Source organism: Tupaia chinensis, unplaced genomic scaffold (assembly GCF_000334495.1).
Source record: "Tupaia chinensis unplaced genomic scaffold, TupChi_1.0 Scaffold143631_1, whole genome shotgun sequence".
NCBI classification, from domain to species: Eukaryota; Metazoa; Chordata; class Mammalia; order Scandentia; family Tupaiidae; genus Tupaia; species Tupaia belangeri.
The window spans coordinates 1,086,720-1,098,835 of NW_006203479.1; the positions used below are offsets into that span (position 1 = coordinate 1,086,720).

At 41.6% G+C, this 12,116-nt stretch overlaps 1 pseudogene; it reads left to right on the forward strand.

Moving 5' to 3' along the window:
- The first annotated feature begins 6,250 nt into the window (after positions 1-6,250).
- On the forward strand, positions 6,251-7,111 carry LOC102488373 (40S ribosomal protein SA pseudogene; annotated as a pseudogene).
- Positions 7,112-12,116: the final 5,005 nt, after the last annotated feature.

Genomic DNA, 12,116 nt, shown 5'->3' on the forward strand with positions numbered 1-12,116 from the left:
CTCTCTCTCTGGAGAATGTAGGTGTCCTCTGGGAAAATGAAAAAAACAAACAAACAAAAGAATTAGTTTAAAAAGTTGTTTTGCTTCTTTCCTCTGGTAAGAATTATTTAAAAATCATAGTATCAGTGTACATATATGTATTTCATTCTTATTCATTGTTTCTCATTCAGGTCTAAAGTGTTGCAGGCTACAAAATTATTTTTCCAAGTACAATCTGAGCATTATTTACTTCTTTCTTGAATAGAACAGAAACAAAGGGTGTGACAGGAAAATACTGCAGTTAAAAGAAGGTCTTCGTGGTGTGCTTGTCCAACAGGACTGCAGGTCAAGCTTGGGTGTGTAGAGAGCAAATGTCAATTGTTACAGCTATCCAAAATAAAGCCAAGCATACAGCAACTCCCCTTCTCACAAGTAAGAGGGCAATTATATATTTCCATAAAAAAAATAATAATAAAATAAATTTTTAAAAGGAGCAGAAGATTAAAAAAGATAAATGCTCAGATTTTGTCCTCTTTTTAAACGATTGTACCACTCTTGACTTTTCACATAGAATAAGCCTCCTTCTCCCCCACATGTTCTCTTTTTGACTTTCAGATTTCGTCTAAAGCTCTTTGAGAACCTGGGGCTCTCTCGGTTACCTCTGGGCAGCAGCGTAAATGGTTTACGATTTCAAAGAGCTCCGGCTCTCTGCGGTGCGTGTCTGCGTGTGCGCCTGCACGTGTGCGCCTCCTGGGCGGGTGGAGAGCAAGCATGCCAGGCGACATCCCCCAGCCACTAAAGACAGCCCTGAATCTGCTTTGGCAAATCAGGGTGCCACTGTGTACGAGGGTATTACTTACACGAGCGGCAGCTGTTCTCGTGACTGTGAAGTCAAACACACTGGCGAAGTATATTCTGAAGCCAGTGATAAACAAGTGTCTCAAAGATCCATCCACACAACAGCACATGTTCAGCCTTTTATGCACTACAATGGGTGTCCCACATCAGCTTTCTTCTTCTTCAGGTTTCCTGCAGCCCCCCCCCGACTGTCCCTGTCACCCAGTGCCAGATGGGAAGTGAGAGCTCAGCTGATCCACCTCTTTGTGGTGGAAACCCCCAGAGCTTCGACTGCAGGCTACAGGTTACCGAAGCCATCATGAAAAATTCAGAGCTGATATTAACAAGTCTGCCCGAAGTAAAGCGCATGTCACATTATCCGCCCTGCCTTTCAGTTAATACTAAAGCCGCTGTCGCCAAAAGAAGAAACGCATGCTTGGCTGTGTGTGTGTCCAAACTATCTGCGTCGTGCTGCGTAGGGTAGAATCCAATGAAGGATGAAAAGATCCGACAGTTAAATTACTGAGAGTCCTAGAGAATAACCCAGGCGAGGATAGTGACTTGGAAGGAAGTGGTCTTCTCGTACTTGAAATACGGAAATAATTTTAACAAGGTTTCAGTTCTGTAGTCTCCTTCGGTGGTTAAGCATGTTTCTAATTGTCATGTAGGCATTGCATCTGTACTTTTCGAGTTATGAATCTATGTTATGAATTCTTTTAATTAAAAAAAAGACTAGTAATCCTCTGGAAAATTTTTTGAGATATTAAAAAATTAATTGCTCTTTATACGTTTTTTTCATTATTTTTTTTTCCCCAGGCAGTGTCATCCTACTTACTTCTCACAAGAAGCCAGTAGGTAAGTATTATTTATTTTTAACATCATTTTACAGATTAGGAATTGAGGCTCTGGATGGTTAAATGACTTGTCCCTGACCCTGTAGTAAGGGGCATATTTAAATCCAGGCAGTCTTTTTTCAGAGCCTGGACATTTAACTCCTTCTCTGTCACTCCTATACTATAATATTCAACTATATTTCAAAGAATACAAAAAAGTTCCGTGTATACTACAATGCCTAACTCTCTTCCCAAATCCATAGAGACTTCATGACTTTAAAAACAAAACAAAACAGAACACACAACATTTAACAAATGAAGTCAAAGTCCCCTTTGACAAACAACCTCAGTCCTATCATCCTTGAATACTCCCAGAGGTAACTACTATTATGAGTTTGGAGCATATTTTAAAATTCGATTTTATGTAAATATATAGTATAATTCACATGGTAAACATCTTCCACATTTTTTTTAGCAGTTTGCTTTTTGAGGTCCTAGCCATGCTACATATGAAACTTTAAGAGGACTCCGAGTTGGTGAGAATTTAACAGGGGGATGCAGCGATAACCCCGGCGTGGGCTACAGTACATATATTACCTCAGGAGCTGAATGGGATTTAATGGGAGCACATAGGAGGTCTTCGCATGAATGCAATGATTTAGTAGCTCGACGGACACATCAGCCAACTGTCAACCTCCTTTGGTTCCCATCCCCCTTTCTAGCGAGGGAGCCATACCTCATCAGAAACTTTAAAGCAATATGTTACATCTCTTTGCAATAAAGACATTCCGATTTTTCTTCTTTTCAAAAGGTACTACCGTCTGTGACCATCAGATCACTTTATGACTTCATAAAGTCGTGCCTGAAATTTCTTCAGGGTATGACAAAGTTTCTCAACTCTAATATTCCAGGGCATGCAATTTAAATCTATAAAGCCAAGTTATTATGAAGTTGTCATTGTGAAATTTCTCAATAGTGGAGCAGATAGGCAAGTTTTTACTTTGCCTTCAACACACTGAAGTTAACCTATGTCCGAAAAGAAGACTGTTAAGTGACTTGACGCTACATGATTTGACCACAACTGAACTGCTTATTAATGCAAGCAAAAGCTCTTCCACCGTAAACCCCCAGATCATCACCCTAGATGTGTCATCCTTATCGAACCTTGTCACTGCTCCAAACTACAACCTTTAAAGAAAAAGAGGAGTGAAGGGGAGGGACAGGCACATAGAGAGAGTAAAAATATCATTAGATCTTATGATTCTTACTCTCTAGCATTCGCGAGTTTTATTAGTGTTGAAAAGTAGTATAACCCAGGTGAACTGTTTTATGTAATGAAACATTTTACCCAGATATGAACATAAAATCTAGTATGTGGTAAGTATTGCCACTTTTACAAGATTCACCATTTGAAGGCCTCAGCTAAGATTTCTCTGTGTTAACTAACACTGGAGTTTCACATACATTTATCTACTGCCATATTTCAGCCTCAAAATTAAAATAGATGTAATTTGCTTAATGTTCAGAGGCTAATTGTGTCTGAGAGAAATGTAAATTTTCAGGTTAATTGCAAGAGTCATATCGACTGCTTGGTCGTTATAAATCTTGCCGTAGTTTGCAAAGAATCAAATAAGCAATAATACCAACAGAGTGAAAACAGAAATTCTAATACAGTTTTATTATCATGTTGTGGGCTTTTTGCCTCATTTATTTGTCATTATTCATACTTCTTGACAGTGTCTCCTGGTGAGATGGCCATTCAAGTATAATCCGAAATGCTAGTAAGTAAATGCAAAAGAATTTCTTTCTTTTTTTTTTTTTTGAGAGGTTTTCGCTATAGGGCGCGTGCGCTTGCCGGACAGAGAGAGACAGAGAGACAGAAAGTAAGAAATCACCCCCCAGGGGGGATGGTCACGCCGCAATCCCTTCTCCTCCATTCTCCTCTCGGGATCTTGGGCACGCACGCACACGTGCCCGGCGTGAGTTCTAAGCCACAGGGTCCAGGATGCGAACCGCGGTCGATTACGTGGGAGTCCAGCGACATAGCCATTATGCTAACTGCTGGTTCCAAGAATTTCTTTCTTTTTTTTTCTTATATTATGAATAAATTTCAGTTACTCTAATGCAAAGCATGGTTAGTAGGATAGACATTTCACTTGTAAATATATTAAGCAGAATGTAACTTCTCGCAACTAAATTTGTCAATTTATGAGCTGAATATATTTAAACAGTGTCTAACTTCTGAGAGGATAACTTAAGCAACACAAGCTTTGCTGCCAACATTGAAAACATGAAGATCATTCTGCCCCATCTGCAGGCCCATTAACCAGAGGCTTTATTTAATCTTTTCATGAGAGCCAACATGAGAATTTTTAATTTATGAATCTAGTTGCTCAGACTCCTGTCCCCTTTGAGATTTTCAATATCTCATTTACCCAACAAGGCTGTAAGTTCCTTGAGGACAGCCTAGAATAGAGCTTCTTAGCATTTAATAGATGCTCAGTAAGTTATGGGCTTCAGGAAACTTTATTGATTTAAGCCAGAATTTAAATTTGTAGTTTACATTTTTTTGAGATCTTAAATTGGCACTAAACCACATAATTTTCAAATAAAAATTTCTGTGATTGGTTTGCAGACTTGGAGTTTTTTTTTTTTTCTTGCCTTTACATAACCAACTGAAAAGAGGTAGGCAGTACTGGCAATGTTATGTGCTATGTACATCTTAGAATTTGGGTTTGCAAATGTCAGTTCCTGTTACCTTCCTTACAGCCCCATGAAGAACAGGCACGACTTTCTGCTTTTAGGAAGAGAGTCTGAGAAGTTCAGCCACTTGCTTAATATCACGTGTTCGTTCTCTCTGGAGCATACACCTTCTACGTTTCCATAAAGAATTTAATTTTAAAATGTCAGCTCATATGCATATAATAAAGCTGAATTTTATTGCCTATCTGTATAAATAGGAATTAAGAGAACTATTGGGGGCATAGTTGTATTACCAATTCAACAGCCAGGTTTCTATTTCTAAATTAAAAAAAAAAAAAGTTGCTAGAGGGCCTGTGCACTCATCCGAAACCGAAAGAGACATAGAGACAGAGACAGAGAGAGTGAGAACGCACCCCCCCACAGGGAATGGTCACACCACAATCTCTCTCCACTTCTCCCTCCATTCGGGATTTTAGGCACGTGAGCACATGCTCCCAGTGTGTTTCTCAAGCTGCTGGATCCAGGAATTCGAACCGCACAGGTAGCCATATGGGGTCCAGTGTCTTAACCACCATGCATAGGCTGGCCCTAAATTTTTTCTTATTGTCATAGGTCTGTACATCAACGAGAGAGGAAGGGGAGGAGAGAGAGCACCCTCTAATGGGGTAGTGTGGTCATGCTGAAATCCATTCTCCCTACTTCCTCCTGTCAGGATTGGGCATGTTGGGTACACATGCACACATACCTGGGGGGATTTGCAAGCCACAGGGCCCAGAATTCAAACCATGATCAGCCATGTGAGATCTGGCTCCCAGTGTACAGTGCCCAACCACCATACTAAGGGCCAGGCCTAAAATACATTTTGTAATCATTGTTCCTGTGGATAATTGGTATACTTATTTACTCCTATTCACTTTTTTTTGGGGAAAAAGGTGTATTTTTATTTCTGCATAGGAAGTAACATTAGAGATTAGGAACTGGGTATGGTTGTACTAAAGTATTTGCAACATGGTCGGGGAAATGTGGTAAAGAGAAGGATAGATTAGGACCTATATTTTCAAGCAGACTAAAATGAAGTAGTAATCTGTCTACAAACAATGTGTCCCAGACAGGGTTTTCTGATTTCCTTTCATCTCAATACAGCTTGAAAACAAACATTATCCATCTACAATCACCCCACATCACTACACATAGCATCAGTTAAAAACTATATTTAGGGACCAGCAGTTGGCGTAATGGCTATGTCACTGGATTCCCATGTAGTAGACCGTGGTTCGAGTCCTGGACCCAGTGGCTTAGAGTCACGCCAGGTGCGTGTGCATGCATGCCCAAGATCCCGAGAGGAGAATGGAGGAGGAAGGATTGCAGCGTGACCATCCCCTCTGAGGGGTGATTTCTCACTTTCTGTCTCTCTGTATTTTTGGCTAGCCCACGTGCCCTATAGCAAATACCTCTCCAGAAAACAAACAAACAAACAACTATTTGTAAACAAGATTGTATTAGTCTCTACTTTCAGAACTCTGGTGGAAGAAGCCAATGACTACTGAGAATGTGCTGGAACCCCTTTCTTGTCCAGCTTTGTGAAAAGAGAGCTAGTTGGTTGACTTGAAAAGAATCTACTTTGTCTGCACTGCATACAGCCTGATATATGTCACCATGAGACTCACCAAAGCGAAGAACTTGACTGAATATACTGATCCTGTGTCCACTACTTTATAAGACTGCAGTCACAGAAATACTTTTCAAGTGCATTTTAGTTACATATAGTTCATGGCAGAGATCAGAGTTTCTGTTATTAATATAATAAAAACAATGAGCTGATCTTTCCACGCTATGTGCACAAGGGTCCATACGGCGCTGTGTGGGTTCCCCTCGTAACTTACAGGGAAACTTCCACAATGTCCGGTGCCCTTAATGTCCTGCAGGTGAAGGAGGAGGACGTCCTCAAATTCCTTGCAGAAGGCAGCACCAACCTTGACTTCCAAGTGGAACGTACATCTACAGAAGGAAAAGTGATGGCATTTCCATCCTACATCTGAAGAGGACCTGGGAGAAGCTTCTGCTGGCAGCTGTGCCATTGTTGCCATTGGCCATCCTGCTGACATCAGTGTCGTATCTTCCAGGAACACTGGACAGAGGGCTGTGCTGAGGTTTGCTGCTGCCACCAGAGCCACTCCTATTGCTGTCGCTTCACTCCTGGAATCTTCACTAACCAGGTCCAGGCAGCCTTCTGGGAGCCACGTCTTCTGGTGGTGACTGATCCCAGCGCCACCATCTGACAGAGGTATCTTATGTTAATGTACCTACCCTTGCTCTGTGCAATACGGATTCTCCTCTGCGCCATGTGGACATTGCCCTTCCATGCAATGAGGAAGCTCACTCAGTGGGTCCGATGTTGTGGATGCTGGCCAGGAAATTTCTGTGCATGCATGGCACCATCTCCCGAGAACACCCATGGGAAGTCAGGCCTGATCTCTGCTTCTACAGAGATCCTGAGCGATTGAAAAGGGGGAACAGGTCACAGCTGAAAAGGCTGTGACCAAGGAAGAATGTCAGGGTGCATGGACGGCTTTAGCTCCTGAGTTTACTGCTGCTCAGCCTGAGGTCGCAGACTGGTCTGAAGACGTGCAGGTACCCTCCGTGCCCACCCAGCAGCTCTCTACTGAAAACTGGAGGGCCCAGCCTCCACCAAAGACTGGTCTGCAGCCCCCGCTGCTCAGGCCACTGAATGGGTGGGAACAACCACGGAGGGGTCTTAATCTGCTCTTCTACAGACTCTTATACAAAATGGAAATAAGGTTGATAAGGGAAATAAACAACATGTTTATTTAAAAACAAAAACAATGAGAGAAAAACTTTCTAATGGAGTTTTTCACTTAACTAAAACAATCACGATATTTTATTTTAGACTGCATATCTAATCATTGAAAGGGTATTGAAGGGGCTAGCAGGTGGCTTGGTGGTTAAGGTACTAGATTCTCACATGACCAACCATAGTTCTAGTCCTGGACCTGGAAGCTTGAAAATCATTCTGGGCACATGTGCACATGTGTCCAAAATGCCAGGAGGAGAGTGGAGGAGAAGGGATTACAGCATGGCCATTCCCCCTGGGGCGTGATTTCTCACTTTTTCTGTCTCTCTCTCTCTGTGGTGAACGCACATGCCCTATGGCAAAAACGTAAAACAAACAAACAAATAAATAAATAAATAAAAATAAATGTTTAAAAAGCACTGAAAATATTCCCTTGGGATAGTTTCTTTGGTAATGGAGTTATTGAGTCCCAAGGCAAAGGAGTGCTACAAAAGGTTATTAACTTTTGTTTTTTAAAAAATGTTCATGATTCCTCTTAGATTCTGCTGTCAAATGTGGGCACAATGAACTTAATGACACCAATTAATAATTCACTGACTTTTGAAAGTCACCTCTGTGATGGTAATGAGTGACACCCATTTTGGGTTTTGTAATTTTCCAAGTCTTTAGTTCTCTGTGACCTAATCTTTTACTAACATAGCCCTGGCAGCTTTTCTACTCCTTTATTGTTTACTGAATAAATAATTGATAGATGAGCTATAGAATTTCCTTTCCCAGTTTTACTGCCTTTTCACTAGAAATGCCATTTTTGGCTCCTTTCACTAGGTTAGGCTTTTACAATCCTGGGAATAAAGTACAAGCTTGAGGGGGGAAAAACAGGTAAATGAAAGTGAAATAAGGTTAATATTCTAGTGGATACTTTTGTTTTCTTAAAAAGTTCAGTTTGTATTTGTTACCAAGTTCATATTTCATGTCTTTTTTTTTTTCTTTAAAAAAGGAATGTAATTATAGCAATGGTATACGCCTACTGTACTTTTATTTTGCTTTTCAAATGATTCCAGAGTAAAAACTTTAAATTAATATGTTAAAATAAAATATTAACAGCTTAAAAAACCAACTGCTTGAAAATAATTTAAAAATAGGGTTCACAAGTGGCATGGTAGTTAGGGCACTAGACTCTCACATGGTCAGCCACGGTTCAAGCCCCAGACCAAGCAGCTTGAAAATCCCACCATGGTGGTGGGGATTAGGGTATGTGCACACATGCCCAAAATCTCAAGAGAGAAATGGAGGAGAAGGGATCACAGTGTGACCTTGCTCCCGGGGGGGGAGGGGCGATTTCTCACTTTCCTTCTCTCTGTCTCTCCAGCAAGCCCTATCACACACACACACACACACAAAAAAAACCTAAAAAATAAATAAATAAATAAATAAGTAAAATAATTTAAAAATACTTTTGTGCTGTTTGTTTGAGAAGACCAAGTAGGATGAATAGCCAAGTATATGTGGAGAAATTAAGTACAGAGTTTTGAAAAAGCAGCCCCATAATCCAAATTGCTAAGTCTGTGGTGTTGATAACTACGCTATAAATGGTATTCTCTTATCTCCACAGTCCTAGGCACGCAAGTATTTGTTTAGTAAACATTGGCTCAATAGAGGCATGACTAAATTAAAACTGAATTCTCAAAATAACATTACAGAAAGATTCAATTTACTTTATTAACTGCAAAATAAATAACTGCAGAGAAATACATGCCCCTTCTTTAACGAAACCCTTGAATGTGCAACTGTTTGGAAACTTCTAGGCATGAGGATCCTAAGGATTTACTTTATGATTAGCTAAGCCCCAGTGGTCACTCTGTGCTTGGCTGAAGATGGAATAAATGAGTTTCCACCACGAGGACTCATGCTTTTCCAACAAGGCCAGGCCTTGTGATACTTCTCTGCTACAGCAGCCAAGCAGGAGTGCTGTCGCTCTCCAGAAAGGAGGCTTAGAGCAACCTGAGAGCTTGGCTTGGGGGCTTCTCGAGCCTTTGAAATAAAAATATTAGAATGAAGGGGAGCCAGACAACACCCAGTGCCATCCATCAACTGTCTTTGTTATCTTTCTTTTTTTTAATAATTGTCAAAAGTGAGTGTACTCACTAGAGAGAGAGAGAGAGAGAGAAAGTACCCCCTGCCCCCAGTGGGACATGGTCATGCCACAGTCCTTTCTCCTTTATTCTCCATCCCGTCAGGAATTGTGGCGCGCACACACACACACACACACACACACACACACGGCATGTTTTTCCTTTTTTCCGGAGAGATTTTCTTTTTGCCATAGAGTATGTGTGCTGACCAGAAAGACAGAGAGAGACAGAGAGACAGAAAGCAAGAAATAACCCCCCGGGGGGATGGCCACGCCACAATCCCTTCTCCTCCATTCTCCTCTCGGGATCTTGGGCACGCACGCACACGTGCCCAGCGTGAGTTTAAGCCACTGGGTCCAGGACTTGAATCCCTGTCGACTACATGGGAGTCCAGCGACATAGCCATTATGCTAACTGCTGGTCCCTATACATGGCATATTTTTCAAACTGCTGGGGCTAGGATTTGAATTACAGTTGGTCATGTGGGATCCAGCCTTGTCTTTCTTATCTTGAAATGTTCGAATTTTGTTTGTAGCCTTCGTTCATGTGAAATGGTTTTACACAGGAATAACATGTTCGCTGGGTTTGGCTTTTAGTAAGACAGTGGTGATATTTTGCAGAGTTATGAAGACTGAAGCTGAAGAGCAGTGGGTCGAAAGTGAGTTACTGTTGAAGAAAGAAGAAGCTGAATTGTAGACCGCTCTTTGAAGAATTTCAATGAGGAAAAAAGAAGAGCAATGAAAGGAGTACCAAGAGGTAAGTTCAAAATAAGATGAGCATGTTTTATGATAGCGAAAACTTCATTGCAGGGACCAGCAGGTAGCAGGGTCGCTAAGGTGGCTGCACTGCGCTTTGAGTCCCAGACCTGGTAGCGTGAAAATCAGACTGGGTGCGTGTGTGTGTGTGCCCAAACTTCCGAGAGGAGAATGGAGGAGAAGGAGAAGAGATTGTGGTGTGGCCATCCTCCTCCCCACCCCCGGGGAGGTAATTTATCAATTTCTCTCTCTCTCTTTCTCTATTTCTACTCTCTGGTGAGCATACACACCCTGTGGCAAAAACATAATAATAATAATAATGAATTGTATTTATAAGCTAAAAGGAGAGAAAGAGAGAGATAATCAAACAAATCTGACAGAGGTAGGGAGGGATGAGATAAAGGAACCCTTGACCTTGAACCTGGACAAGTTGAGGAAGGGTGGATATAAACACACACATGTTTTCAGGCAGGAGGGCAGAAATTTCAGAGAAAACATGCCTCATGGCATTAACTTTCTCATTGGAGTATGAGGGAAAGTAATCTGGTGAGAATGAGTAGAGTATGAGATAAATTAGAGCTTGAAAAAGGTGTTGAGACAGTTGGTAAAGATGCTATCTAAAGATAAACAGAAAGGTGGTTTGGAAGTTTGGAATCAAATAGTTAAAATTTAAAACAAAGTAGCTGGCTGAGCATGGTGAAAACATGAAACAATTTAAGAGATTAATGTGGCTGGTAGAACGATATGCTTTATGTTCAAGAATATCATGTGGGGACGGATAAGAGGCTAGAAAGGGTCACAAAGACAAGAAAAGAGTAAGAGCAAAGGACTGGATTCTTACTGTGCAAGAGAAGTAGTGGGTATAAAGAGATCGACTTGGAAAAGGACGCCCTTGTGGGAGTAGAGAGTAGCAGGGGCCTGCAGACGGCGTAGTGGTTAAGGTGCTGGACCTGGCCAGACAGTGGTTTGAGTCCCAGGTCTGGCAGCTTGAAACTCACCGGGCGTGTGTGCATGTGTGCCAAAATCCCAAGAAAAGAATGGAAAAGGGACTGCAGTGTGATCATCTCCCCTTGGGAGGTAATTTTTTGCTTTCTCTCTGTGTGTCTCTCCAGCGAGTGCACATGCCCTACAATACAAGTCTCTCCCTAAAAAACACACATTAAAAAAAAAAAAAAGTAGAGAGTAGCAGACCGACTGGCTGAGGCTAGAAAGGGTAGGGTGGAGGGGGAATAGAAAGTTGTTAACAAAAACAGAGTTGCAGCTAGGTAAGAGAAACAAGTTCTAGTGTCATAAACTACAGTAGAATAGCTACAGTTAGTAACAATTTATTGTGTAACTCAGAGTGGCTAAAATGGAGGATTTTGAATGCTCTTAACACGAAGTAATAAATGACTGAGATGAAACATAATGCTGTTTACACTGATTTAATCATTATTCCTTATACTGAAAATATTGCATAAATATGTGCAATTATTTTATGTTGATAACAATTTTTTGAGAAGGGATAAAGAATTGGAGGTTTGGAGTCGCAAATTTTGAAGAAGAGCAGGGCTGGGCCGAGCAGGGTTAGCACTGTGACTGAGTGGGAAGGAAGGCCTTGACCATGGAGGAAGTACAGGTACTGTCTGGGTGTCTGAATGAGTCCTTACCACCAGTGCATAACTCTTGAGGATCACTTGCTTGAAGTTACACAGCTCGAAAGTATCCGAGTTGGTATTTAAATTCAAGTAGCGTGGTTCCAAAGCTTTCCGTTTTAGCCACGGTGGTACCATGATTCTTACATAGGGTAATGCTGTGGTGATGGGATAGGAGCAGTGGGGAGTCAGGAGAAGGGGAAACACAGCCTGCTCCTGCTGCTCCTGGGAAGTGAGAAACGACTCCTCCCAGAGGCAGAAGGTGCAATGGAAGAGATGGCTTCAGTGCAGAGTGGTATCTCAGTTCAGTCATTCTGCAAACACTGAAATAGGAGAATTAATCTGTGATGGCTGGAGGGTTCAAAAGAGAGTTAGAGGGGCCAGCAGGTGGCGTGGTGGCTAAGGACTCTGGATTCCCAAGTGACTGACTG